This window comes from Salmo salar, chromosome 09 (genome assembly GCF_965601325.2).
Source record: "Salmo salar chromosome 09, fSalSal1, whole genome shotgun sequence".
Lineage (NCBI taxonomy): Eukaryota > Metazoa > Chordata > Actinopteri > Salmoniformes > Salmonidae > Salmo > Salmo salar.
In genome coordinates, this window is record NC_138299.1 from 39,222,384 (window position 1) to 39,235,000 (window position 12,617).

General features: G+C 46.4%; 1 long non-coding RNA gene across 1 annotated transcript; it reads left to right on the forward strand.

Annotated features, from left to right (window-relative positions):
• Window positions 1-523: 523 nt before the first annotated feature.
• On the forward strand, window positions 524-10,702 carry LOC145857972 (uncharacterized). Its single transcript, XR_014378680.1, has 2 exons — window positions 524-739; window positions 9,007-10,702. It is a non-coding gene; the product is annotated as an uncharacterized LOC145857972 (long non-coding RNA).
• The last annotated feature ends 1,915 nt before the right edge of the window (window positions 10,703-12,617 follow it).

The window sequence follows — 12,617 nt, forward strand, 5'->3', positions numbered from 1 at the left end:
AACCTTAAATGAAGACAAAAAAACAAATTTCATAAATATATATAGCCAGTGGAAATCGCTCAGTTCTGCCCCCGGGGCAAGATTCCTCCCAATAAATGTCAAACTGAAGCCTAACCATTGTTGCTTAACACTGAGTGTTCCCTCAAATCGACAGTTAAAGGGATTGTGTGCACAAGTGCGGATGTGTGTGTGTGTGTGTGTGTGTGTGTGTGTGTGTGTGTGTGTGTGTGTGTCAACCAGAAGTGGGGACAGGATGTTGGGTGTAGGATGTTCCAAGTGAATCTGGTGTCCTTTGCAGCAGACACCTGTCCATCTCACCCACCAGAGTTTCTGTATGTGCCTTTGAAACCAGAGCGGTTTCAAGGCACACAGAGAGTGCTAATGCTGTTGTACTGTATGTGGAACAAGAAGAGGAGGTGAGATGTTCCCCACTCGTTGATGTCTCTGACTGTTTATGTACATAATGTATAAATGCAAGCACAGCTCAGAGCAGCACAGATGCATGCACGCCCACACAGCAGTCAGCTGTGTACACAAAAAGACAGCAGAAAAATATTCTGTGAATGTGCCACTTGGTTTCTTTACTGTAACAAGGGCCTTTCATCCTGAAATAAATGGAAATACGCCACAGAACATCACTGCTGCTGTTGTATTGCTCCGATGACAACCGTACAGACAACCGTACAGCCCAAAGACAACCGTACTGTGATGTCATCAGACTTCCTATTCTCAGACCCAAGTAAGTCTTGTAACTCAGGGTTATTAGAGTGAGAGAGACGGAATCAGCCGGTTGAAGAGTTTGCTGTTCTAAAATATGTTTCTGGGGACAGCAGCAGCTCTGTGTATCCCTCATCTTCCTCATCTCTTTCCCTGCTCCGTCTCCTGGTGCAACACCATTCTGGTTCTAGATCTGTTTGCGTTGTCTTGACAACTCCTAGTGTTTGGCTATTTTGCATGTCAATGTCCGCATCAGAGTTGGCAAGACAGCACAAACAGATCTAGGACCAGGTTGGTGCAAAACAATGGTGCTACCCATACTCACCCGGGGTTAAAGTGTGTTTGCACAGCAGCCATGAACATGTAAACTGGCGAAATCACAACGACAGCTGAAGCTTTGTTTCCTATGATGCAGGACCAGAAACCAAATTCCACCTGGACCACTCAGGCCCATGCCCAGAGCATTTTTACCCTCATAACACAGTCTGGTCTGGTCTCCCATGTTCGGTTAGTCTGTGAAGGTTACATTACATTACGGGAAGGGCCAGACTAAGTGGGTTTAAATAGTCCTCCACACTACTTCCTCTGGGAACCTGTTAATGACATAAACAGGTCAAAACAAACTACTGGAAAACAACAAGCTAGACTGTTATGAGGTTCATTAAACCCCCTTGCAACATGTTGTTGATTCTGTAGCTACTCTAAAGGTCACAGCGGTTCAGTTCAGTATAACTCACTACTACTTGTTGTATATTGTATGTCACTTATTATTTCTTGAATGTTAACTAGGTTTGGCAGCAAACCTAGGGGTAAATTGAAGGGGGCTGGGCAGAGGAGGATGTTGAATGGGTCTGAGGTTTGGGCTAACAAAAATGAAAATGTTAAGAAAATAATGTCCCAAATTATACCAACAAGCCTAGATAATTTCCTGTAGTGGTTCTTAAAATGAGCTATTTCTGCCCTGGCTCTGTTTATTTTCATAGGAGAGTAGGAGGGGAGGAAGCGAAGAGGAGGGGGGAGGAAGAGAAGAGGAGGGAGGGAGGAAGGGAGAGGAGGGGGAGGAAGAGAAGTGGAGGGGGGAGGTAGAGAAGAGGATAAGGGAGGAAGCGGAGAGGAGGGGTGTGGAGGAGAAGAGGAAGGGGAGGAAGAGAAGGGGGGAGGAAGAGAAGAGGAGGAGGGAGGAAACGGAGAGGAGGAGGGAGGAAACGGAGAGGAGGGGGTAGGAAGAGAAGAGGAGGGGGAGGAAAAGAAGAGGAGGGGGAGGAAGAGGAGAGGAGGGGGAGGAAGAGGAGAGGGGGCTGTATGTGGACATATAATCCTCTATGAAAAGTGATTTATTTATAAAGTCCAGTACAGAACTTCCCATCCCTGCTCTCCTCTCCCCTTACTCCCATGTCCTCCCTGCTCTCCTCTCCCCTTACTCCCATGTCCTCCCTGCTCTCCTCTCCCCTTACTCCCATGTCCTCCCTGCTCTCCTCTCCCCTTACTCCCATGTCCTCCCTGCTCTCCTCTCCCCTTACTCCCATGTCCTCCCTACTCCCCTTCTGCCCTCTCCTCCATTCTCCCCCTGCTCCCTGCCCTGCTTCTAGCTCCTTTCCCTTCTCCTCTCACAGCTCCCCTCCTTGTTCCCCTTTATCCTCCTCCCTCCCTCCCTCCCTAACCCCCCCCCCCCAATTATTTGCTTCCTACCTCCCCACTACCCACTCCCAACTACTCCCTCTCCCCCTCCTCCTCTTTCCCCTCTCCCCCCTCCTTCCCCTCTCTCCCCCCTCCTCCTTCCCCTTCCCCCTCCCCCTCCTCCTCCTCCTCCTCCTTTCGTCTCTCCCCTCCTGAGAGCTAGCCCAGCCCGGACTTCCAGAACTCTGTTGGTTGATGTTTACAGGGCTGGATTGGCCTTCTCCCATGGTGCAGGTTGCCTGCGGTGATATCTTATTTAAACAAGGCCCGATATGGGAGAATAGAGAGGTTTATTTTGGTCTATTCCCCATAGATGGATCTGATTTCTCCCGACCCGAGTCGTTTCCTACATACGTGCTGCTCTTCAGGTTGGAGAGCGTGCTGGACCCGTCGCCTGGCTACGGTCGGACAGAGTTTGTTGTTAATCAACATAGTTAAAAGGGCGGAGTGAATGAGTGGTCTCAGCCTTAACTCATAGAGTTAGATTTAGATTTAGGACAATGGAGTGACTTCAGGCACTTTACAGGAAGTTGACTATTAGACTCATAAAAACAAGCACTGTTTATCTTCAGTTATTACTTATGTCTCTTATCTGGTGGTGGTGTGTTATTGGGTAATGGAATTACTCTAGTAAAGTTTTTCAGAGGACTATCAATCTGGAGTGAATAGGTTGGGATATGTACATAATGAGATTGTTTACAATATGGTTGTTGTTATTGACTGGATGTTGTACACAGGGTTATTGGGTTGTTTTCTGTTCTGAAATATGAGAAAAATCCCCAATTAAGTTTTGTCTTTTATCAAATGAATATAGTGAACATTTAGACAAGCAAAAATAAGTTATGAGTCTTAACATGAACTTTTTTTTCACACCCTGACTAAACATGTACTCATATTAAGTGATGGAGATAATGTATTTATAACAGAACACACACAGGGCATACTTGAAGTTTCACTGTCACATCTGTCTTTTATAACCTCTCTTATCATAATACATTTTACCTTTATTTAACTAGGTCAGTTGAGAACAAATTCTTATTTTCAATGACAGCCTAGGAACAGTGGGTTAACTGCCTTGTTCAGGGGCAGAACAACAGATTTTTACCTTGTCAGCTCAGGGATTCGATCTGGCAACCTTTCGGTTACTAGTCCAAAGCTCTAACCACTAGGCTACCTGCCACCACATCTCAGTCCAGTTCTGTCTTACTATCCAGGTCTGTGCCAAACAATTTGAGCTTCTACTTTTAAAAATCCACCTTTCCAGAAACAAGTCTCTCACCGTTGCCGCTTGCTATAGACCACCTTCTGCCCCCAGCTGTCTTCAGAGCTCGTAATGTTAGGTGACCTAAACTGGGACATGATTAACACCCCGGCCATCCTACAATCTAAGCTAGATGCCCTCAATCTCACACAAGTTATCAATGAACCTACCTGGTACAACCACAAATCCGTAAACATGGGCACCCTCATAGATACCATCCAAACCAACCCGCCCTCCAAATACACCTCTGCTGTTTTCAACCAGGATGTCAGCGATCACTGCCTCATTGCCTGCATCCGTAATGGGTCTGTGGTCAAATGACCACCCTCATCACTGTCAAACGCTCCCTAAAACACTTTAGCGAGCAGGCCTTTCTAAACGACCTGGCCCAGGTATCCTGGAAGGATATTGACCTCATTCCGTCAGTAGAGGATGCCTGGTTATTCTTTAAAAGTGCTTTCCTCACCATCTTAAATAAGCATGCCCCATTCAAAAAATGTAGAACCAGGAACAGACATAACCCTTGCTTCACTCCAGACTTGACTGCCCTCGACCAGCACAAAAACATCTTGTGGCGTTCTGCATTAGCATCGAATAGCCCCCGTGATATGCAACTTTTCAGGGAAGTTAGGAACCAATATACACAAGCAGTAAGGAAAGCAAAGGCTAGATTTTTCAAACAGAAATTTGCATCCTGTTGCACAAACTCCAAAAAGTTATGGGACACTGTAAAGTCCATGGAGAATAAGAGCACCTCCTCCCAGCTGCCCACTGCACTGAGGCTAGGAAACACTGTCACCACCGATAAATCCACAATAATTGAGAATTTCAGTAAGCATTTTCTTACAGCTGGCCATGCTTTCCACCTGCCCACCCCTACCCCAGTCAACAGCTCTGCACCCTCCACAGCAACTTGCCCAAGCCTCCCCCTGCTTCTCCTTCACCCAAATCCAGATAGCTGATGTTCTTAAAGAGCTGCAAAATCTGGACGCTTACAAATTAGCCAGGCTAGACAATCTGTACCCTCTCTTTCTAAAATTATCCGCCGGAATTTTTGCAACCCCTATTACTAGCCTGTTCAAACTCTCTTTCGTACCGTCTGAGCTCCCCAAAGAATGGAAAGATGCCACAGTCATCCCCCTCTTCAAAAGGGGAGACACTCTAGACCCAAACTGTTACAGACTTATATCTATCCTACCCTGCCTTTCTAAGGTCTTCAAAAGCCAAGTTAACAAACAGATCACCGACCATTTCGAATCCTACCGTACCTTCTCTGCTATGCAATCTGGTTTCCGAGCTGGTCATGGGTGCACCTCAGCCACGCTCAAGGTCCTAAACGATATCATAACCACCATCGATAAGAGACAATACTGTACAGCTGTATTCATCGACCTGGCCAAGGCTTTCGACTCTGTCAATCACCACATTTTTATCAGCAGACTCAACAGTCTTGGTTTCTCAAATGACTGCCTCAACCTGGTTCACCAACTACGGAGTTCAGTGTGTCAAATGGAGGGCCTGTTGTCCAGACCTATGGCAGTCTCAATGGGGGTGCTACGGGGTTCAATTCTTGAGCCGACTCTTTTCTCTGTATACATCAATGATGTTGCTCTTTCTGCTGGTGATTCTCTGATCCACCACTATGCAGACAACACCATTCTGTATACTTCTGGCCCTTCTTTGGACACTGTGTTAACTAACCTCCAGACGAGCTTCAATGTCATACAATTCTCCTTCCGTGGCCTCCAACTTCTCTTAAATGCAAGTAAAACTAAATGCATGCTCTTCAACCGATCGCATCCCGTACCTGCCCGCCCATCCAGCATCACTACTCTGGACGGTTCTGACTTAGAATATGTGGACAACTACAAATACCTAGGTGTCTGGTTAGACTGTAAACTCTCCTTCCAGACTCACATTAAGCATCTCCAATCCAAAATTAAATCTAGAATCGGCTTCCTATTTCGCAACAAAGCATCCTTCACTCATGCTGCCAAACAAACCCTCGTAAAACTCACTGTCCTACCGATCCTTGACTTCGGCGATGTAATTTACAAAATAGCCTCCAACACTCTACTCAGCAAATTGGATGCAGTCTATCACAGTGCCATCCGTTTTGTCACCAAAGCCACATATACTACCCACCACTGCGACCTGTGCGCTCTCGTTGGCTGGCCCTCGCTTCATATTCGACGCCAAACCCACTGGCTACAGGTCATCTATAAGTATTTGCTAGGTAAAGCCCCGCTTTATCTCAGCTCACTGATCATCATAGCAGCACCCACCCATAGCACGCGCTCCAGCAGGTATATTTCACTGGTCAACCCTAAAGCCAATTCCTCCTTTGGCCGGTCTTTCCTTCCAGTTATCTGCTGCCAATGACTGGAACGAATTGCAAAAATCACTGAAGCTGGAGACTCATATCTCCCTCTCTAACTTTAAGCACCAACTGTCAGAGCAGCTCACAGATCACTGCACCTGTACATAGCCCATCTGTAAATAGTCCCTCCATCTACCTCATCCCCATACTGTTATTTTTTTCTCCTTTGCACCCCAGTATCTCTACGTGCACATTCGTCTTCTGCACATCTATCACTCCAGTGTTAAATTGCTCAATTGTAATTATTTTGCCACTATGGCCTATTTATTGCCTTACCTCCCTTATCTTACCTCATTTGCACACACAGTATATATACTTTTCTATTGTGTTATTCACTGTATGTTTGTTTATTCCATGTGTAACTCTGTGTTGTTGTTTGTGTCACACTGCTTTGCTTTTTCTTGGCCAGGTCGCAGTTGTAAATGAGAACTTGTTCTCAACTGGCATACCTGGTTAAATAAAGGTGAAAAAAAACAAAAATAAAAAAGTTGTAGGATATATGATGTCAAGTAGGATTAAGTGTAGGATATATGATGTCAGGTAGGATGAGGTGTAGGATATATGATGTCAGGGAGGATGAGGTGTAGGATAATGATGTCAGGTTGTCACGCCCTGGCCTAACCAAAATAGAGAATAAAACCCTCTCTATGGCCAGGGCGTGACAACCTGACATCATTATCCTACACCTCATCCTCCCTGACATCATATATCCTACACCTCATCCTACCTGACATCATATATCCTACACCTAGGGTGGGCATTCTATGGGTGGGCATTCTATGTTCCTTTTTCTATGTTTTGGTATTTCTTTTCTTTTGGCCGGGTATGGTTTTCAATCAGGGACAGCTGTCTATCGTTGTCTCTGATTGGGAACCATACTTAGGTAGCCTTTTCCCACAGGGTTGGTGTGGGTAGTTGTTTTCTGTTTGGTGTGTTCACCTGACAGAGCTGTTGCGTTTTGTTCCACTTCGTTTTTTGATGCAGTGTTCAAGTTATTAATTAAACATCATGAACACGTACCACGCTGCGCTTTGGTCTACTCCTTCTTCCAAAGAAGACAGGTAGGATGAGGTACACAGCTAGGATGAGGTGTAGGATATATGATGTCAGGTAGGATGAGGTGTAGGATATATGATGTCAGGTAGGATGAGGTGTAGGATATATGATGTCAGGGAGAATGAGGTGTAGGATATATGATGTCAGGTAAGATGAGGTGTAGGATATATGATGTCAGGTAAGATGAAGTGTAGGATATATGATGTCAGGTAGGATGAGGTGTAGGATATATGATGTCAGGCAGGATGAGGTGTAGGATATACAGTGGGGGAAGAAAGTATTTGATCCCCTGCTGATTTTGTACGTTTGCCCACTGACAAAGAAAGGATCAGTCTATAATTTTAATGGTAGGTTTATTTGAACAGTGAGAGACAGAATAACAACAAAAATATCCAGAAAAACGCATGTCAAAAATGTTATAAATTGATTTGCATTTTAATGAGGGAAATAAGTATTTGACCCCCTCTCAATCAGAAAGATTTCTACCTCCCAGTTGTCTTTTATACAGGTAACGAGCTGAGATTAGGAGCACACTCTTAAAGGGTGTGCTCCTAACCGCAGCTTGTTACCTGTAAAAAAGACAAATGTCCACAGAAGCAATCAATCAATCAGATTCCAAACTCTCCACCATGGCCAAGACCAAAGAGCTCTCCAAGGATGTCAGAGACAAGATTGTAGACCTACACAAGGCTGGAATGGGCTACAAGACCATCGCCAAGCAGCATGGTGAGAAGGTGACAACATTTGATGCATTTTTCACAAATGGAAGAAATACAATAGAACTGTCAATATCCCTCGACCTGGGGCTCCATGCAAGATCTCACCTCGTGGAGTTGCAATGATCATGAGAACGGTGAGGAATCAGCCCAGAATTACACGGGAGGATCTTGTCAATGATCTCAAGGCAGCTAGGACCATAGTCACCAAGAAAACAATTGGTAACACACTACGCCGTGAAGGACTGAAATCGTGCAGCGCCCGCAAGGTCCCCCTGCTCAAGAATACATATACAGGCCCGTCTGAAGTCTGCCAATGAACATCTGAATGACTCAGAGGACAACTGGTGAAAGTGTTGTGGTCAGATGAGACCAAAATGGAGCTCTTTGGCATCAACTCAACTCGCCGTGTTTGGAGGAGGAGGAATGCTGCCTATGACCCCAAGAACACCATCCCCACCGTCAAACATGGAGGTGGAAACATTATGCTTTAGGGGTGTTTTTCTGCTAAGGGGACAGGACAACTTCACCGCATCATTTGACGGGGCCATGTACTGTAAAATCTTGGGTGAGAACCTCCTTCCCTCAGCCAGGTTATTGAAAATGGGTCGTGGATGGGTATTCCAGCATGACAATGACCCAAAACACATGGCCAAGGCAACAAAGGAGTGGCTCAAGAAGAAGCACATTAAGGTCCTGGAGTGGCCTAGCCAGTCTCCAGACCTTAATCCCATAGAAAATCTGTGGAGGGAGCTGAAGGTTCGAGTTGCCAAACGTCATTCTCGAAACCTTAATGACTTGGAGAAGATCTGCAAAGAGGAGTGGGACAAAATCCCTCCTGAGATGTGTGCAAATCTGGTGGCCAACTACAAGAAACGTCTGACCTCTGTGATTGCCAACAAGGGTTTTGCCACCAAGTACTAAGTCATGTTTTGCAGAGGGGTCAAATACTTATTTCCCTCATTAAAATGCAAATCATTTTATAATATTTTTGAGATGCGTTTTTCTGGATTTTTTTGTTGTTATTCCGTCTCTCACTGTTCAAATAAACCTACTATTAAAATTATAGACTGATAATTTCTTTGTAAGTGGGCAAACGTACAAAATCAGCAGGGGATCAAATAGTTTTTCCCCCCACTGTATGATGTCAGGTAGGATGAGGTGTAGGCATTCGCACTGATCATTCTATACTCTCTCAGCAGGAGCTGAGGGAGAGAAGCGCTGGTGGATGATATTGGAGAGCAGAGCTGATGTGTCAACGCCCCTGCCCAGATGTGCTGCATCTCTACTTCCCTTCAGAGGTATATGTTTTCCCTAATCATTGAACATCATTAGCCCCATGCAGTGTTTTTTCTCTCTCTCTCTCTCTCTCTCTCTCTCTCTCTCTCTCTCTCTCTCTCTCTCTCTCTCTCTTACTCTCTCACTCTCACTCTCTCAATCTCTCAATCTCACTCTCTGAGGTTGTATGTGTGTTTGTGTGTGTGCTTGAGTCCGTGCGTGTGCATGTGTGTATGTACACACTCTTGGAAAGTTGGAAAGAGGGGTTAGATGGTATCCTCCCAAGCATCAACATCTGGAGCAGAGCATCAACATCTGGAGCAGAGCATCAACATCTGGACCAGAGCAGAGCATCAACATCTGGAGTGGAGCATCAACATCTGGACCAGAGCATCAACATCTGGACCAGAGCAGAGCATCAACATCTGGAGTGGAGCATCAACATCTGGACCAGAGCATCAACATCTGGAGTGGAGCATCAACATCTGGAGCAGAGCAGAGCATCAACATCTGGACCAGAGCAGAGCGTCAACATCTGGAGCAGAGCATCAACATCTGGACCAGAGCAGAGCGTCAACATCTGGAGCAGACTCTCTGATCCAATGATTTACGAGTCCTGAGTGAGATAGTTGCGACCTGACTGGAATGCAGCTTTTCCTAAACATATCATCCAGCCAAATTTGTAACACCCCCATCTTCACAAGCCTTTTAAAACAAGACGGATTACAGTTCCTCTTAGTGATAACAGGGTTGACTGTGTGATGAGGTGGACGTGAGAGCTGTCTGCCAGCCTGCCTGACCATAAGCTACAGCGGTCTGTTCATTCAATCTATTCTACTGTAAGCCTCCATGAATCTTTGGTCTCTTATCGTTTCCTGGTCTAGTTTGATATGCAGGGTTTTCTATTCCCTCTATTATGTGTGTGGGTTTTTCACACCGTAATATCCAACTACAGTACTCTTCACTGAAGCCCACACACTGTTTCTGTTCTCTAACTGTACACACAGGAAGTTTGTGTCCTTCTCAACACCTGAGTCCGCTACACTGGTGGAGACATCCAGAATCAGGATCTGGAGGAAAAGCTGCATGATCATCATGTAAACATAAGCTGCTTGACCATAAGCTAATGTTGGAGGGCAGTCTATGGGTTTCACCATTTCAATGTTCTCTCTCTAGACCATGTCTCTCTGTCGCTCTGTCTGTCTGTCTGTCTGTCTGTCTGTCTGTCTGTCTGTCTGTCTGTCTGTCTGTCTGTCTGTCTGTCTGTCTGTCTGTCTGTCTGTCTGTCTGTCTGTCTGTCTGTCTGTCTGTCTGTCTGTCTGTCTGTCTGTCTGTCTGTCTGTCTCTCTCTCTGTCTCTCTGTCTCTCTGTCTCTCTGTCTCTCTGTCTCTCTGTCTCTCTGTCTCAATTCAATTCAAGGGGATTTATTGGCATGGGAAACACATGTTAACATTGCCAAAGCAAGTGAGGTAGATAATATACAAAACAATAAAAATGAACAGTAAACATTCCACTCACAGAAGTTACAAAAGAATAAAGACATTACAAATGTCATATTATGTATACATACAGTGTTGTAACGATGTACAAAAGGGAAAATAAATAACATAAATATGGGCTGTATTTACAATGGTGTTTGTTCTTCACTGGTTGCCCTTTTCTTGTGGCAACAGGTCAGAAATCTTGCTGCTATGATGGCACACGGAGGTCTCTCTGTCTCTCTCTGTGTGTGTCTCTCTCTCCCCTCTCTCTCTATCTCTCTGTGTCTCTCTCCCCCGGCCCGCTCTTTCTCTCTGTTGTCTCCTCTGCACTCTGCTGAAAGGGTGTCCTGACAGACAGTGAGATTAAGATCTAACTGTCTAAAATAAGCAGGTTCAGGTGTTGGCCAGCTCTGCTCTGATTCTTCCCTGGCCTGCCATTTCTGGCCTGCCATATCTGTTCTGATTCTCCCGTGGCCTGCCATCTCTGACCTGCCATATCTGTTCTGATTCTATCCTGGCCTGCCATCTCTGGCCTGCCATGTCTGTTCTGATTCTTCCCTGGCCTGCCATCTCTGTTCTGATTCTCCCCTGGCCTGCCATCTCTGCTCTGATTCTCCCCTGGTCTGCCATATCTGCTCTGATTCTCCCCTGGCCTGCCATCTCTGTTCTGATTCTCCCCTGGACTGCCATATCTGTTCTGATTCTCCACTGGCTTGCCATATCTGTTCTGATTCTCCCCTGGCCTGCCATCTCTGTTCTGATTCTCCCCTGGCCTGCCTTATCTGTTCTGATTCTCACCTGGCCTGCCATCTCTGTTCTGATTCTCCCCTGGCCTGCAATCTCTGTTCTGATTCTCCACTGGCCTGCCATCTCTGTTCTGATTCTCCCCTGGCCTGCCATCTCTGTTCTGATTCTCCCCTGGCCTGCAATCTCTGTTCTGATTCTCCACTGGCCTGCCATCTCTGTTCTGATTCTCCCCTGGACTGAAATCCACGGCCTGATTCTACCCTGGCATGCCATCTCTGTTCTGATTCTCCACTGGCCTGCCATCTCTGTTCTAATTCTCCACTGGCCTGCAATGTCTGTTCTGATTCACCCCTGGCCTGACATATTTGTTCTGATTCTCCCCTGGCCTGCCATATCTGTTCTGATTCTCACCTGGCCTGCCATATCTGTTCTGATTATCCCTTGGCCTACCATATCTGTTCTGATTGTCCCTGGCCTGAAATCCACGGCCTGATTCTCCCCTGGCCTGCCATCTCTGTTCTGATTCTCCCCTGGCCTACAATATCTGTTCTGATTCTCCCCTGGCCTTCCATCTCTGTTCTGATTCACCCTTGGCCTGCCATATCAGTTCTGATTCTCCCCTGGCCTGCCATTTCTGTTCTGATTCTCCCCTGGCCTGCCATCTCTGTTCTGATTCTCCCCTGGCCTGCCATTTCTGTTCTGATTCTCCACTGACCTGCCATCTCTGTTCTGATTCTCCCCTGGCCTGCCGTCTCTGTTCTGATTATCCCTTGGCCTGCCATATCTGTTCTGATTCTCCCCTGGCCTGAAATCCACGGCCTAATTCTCCCCTGGACTGTCATCTCTGTTCTGATTCTCCCCTGGCCTGCCATCTCTGTTCTGATTCTCCACTGGCCTGCCATCTCTGTTCTAATTCTCCACTGGCCTGCCATTTCTGTTCTGATTCTCCCCTTGGCCTGCCATATCTGTTCTGATTCTCCCCTGGCCTGAAATCCACGGCCTGATTCTCCCCTGGCCTGCCATCTCTGTTCTGATTCTCCCCTGGCCTGCCATCTCTGTTCTGATTCTCCCCTGGCCTGCAATCTCTGTTCTGATTCTCCACTGGCCTGCCATCTCTGTTCTGATTCTCCCCTGGACTGAAATCCACGGCCTGATTCTACCCTGGCATGCCATCTCTGTTCTGATTCTCCACTGGCCTGCCATCTCTGTTCTAATTCTCCACTGGCCTGCAATGTCTGTTCTGATTCTCCCCTGGCCTGCCATATCTGTTCTGATTCTCCCCTGGCCTGCCATCTCTGTTCTGA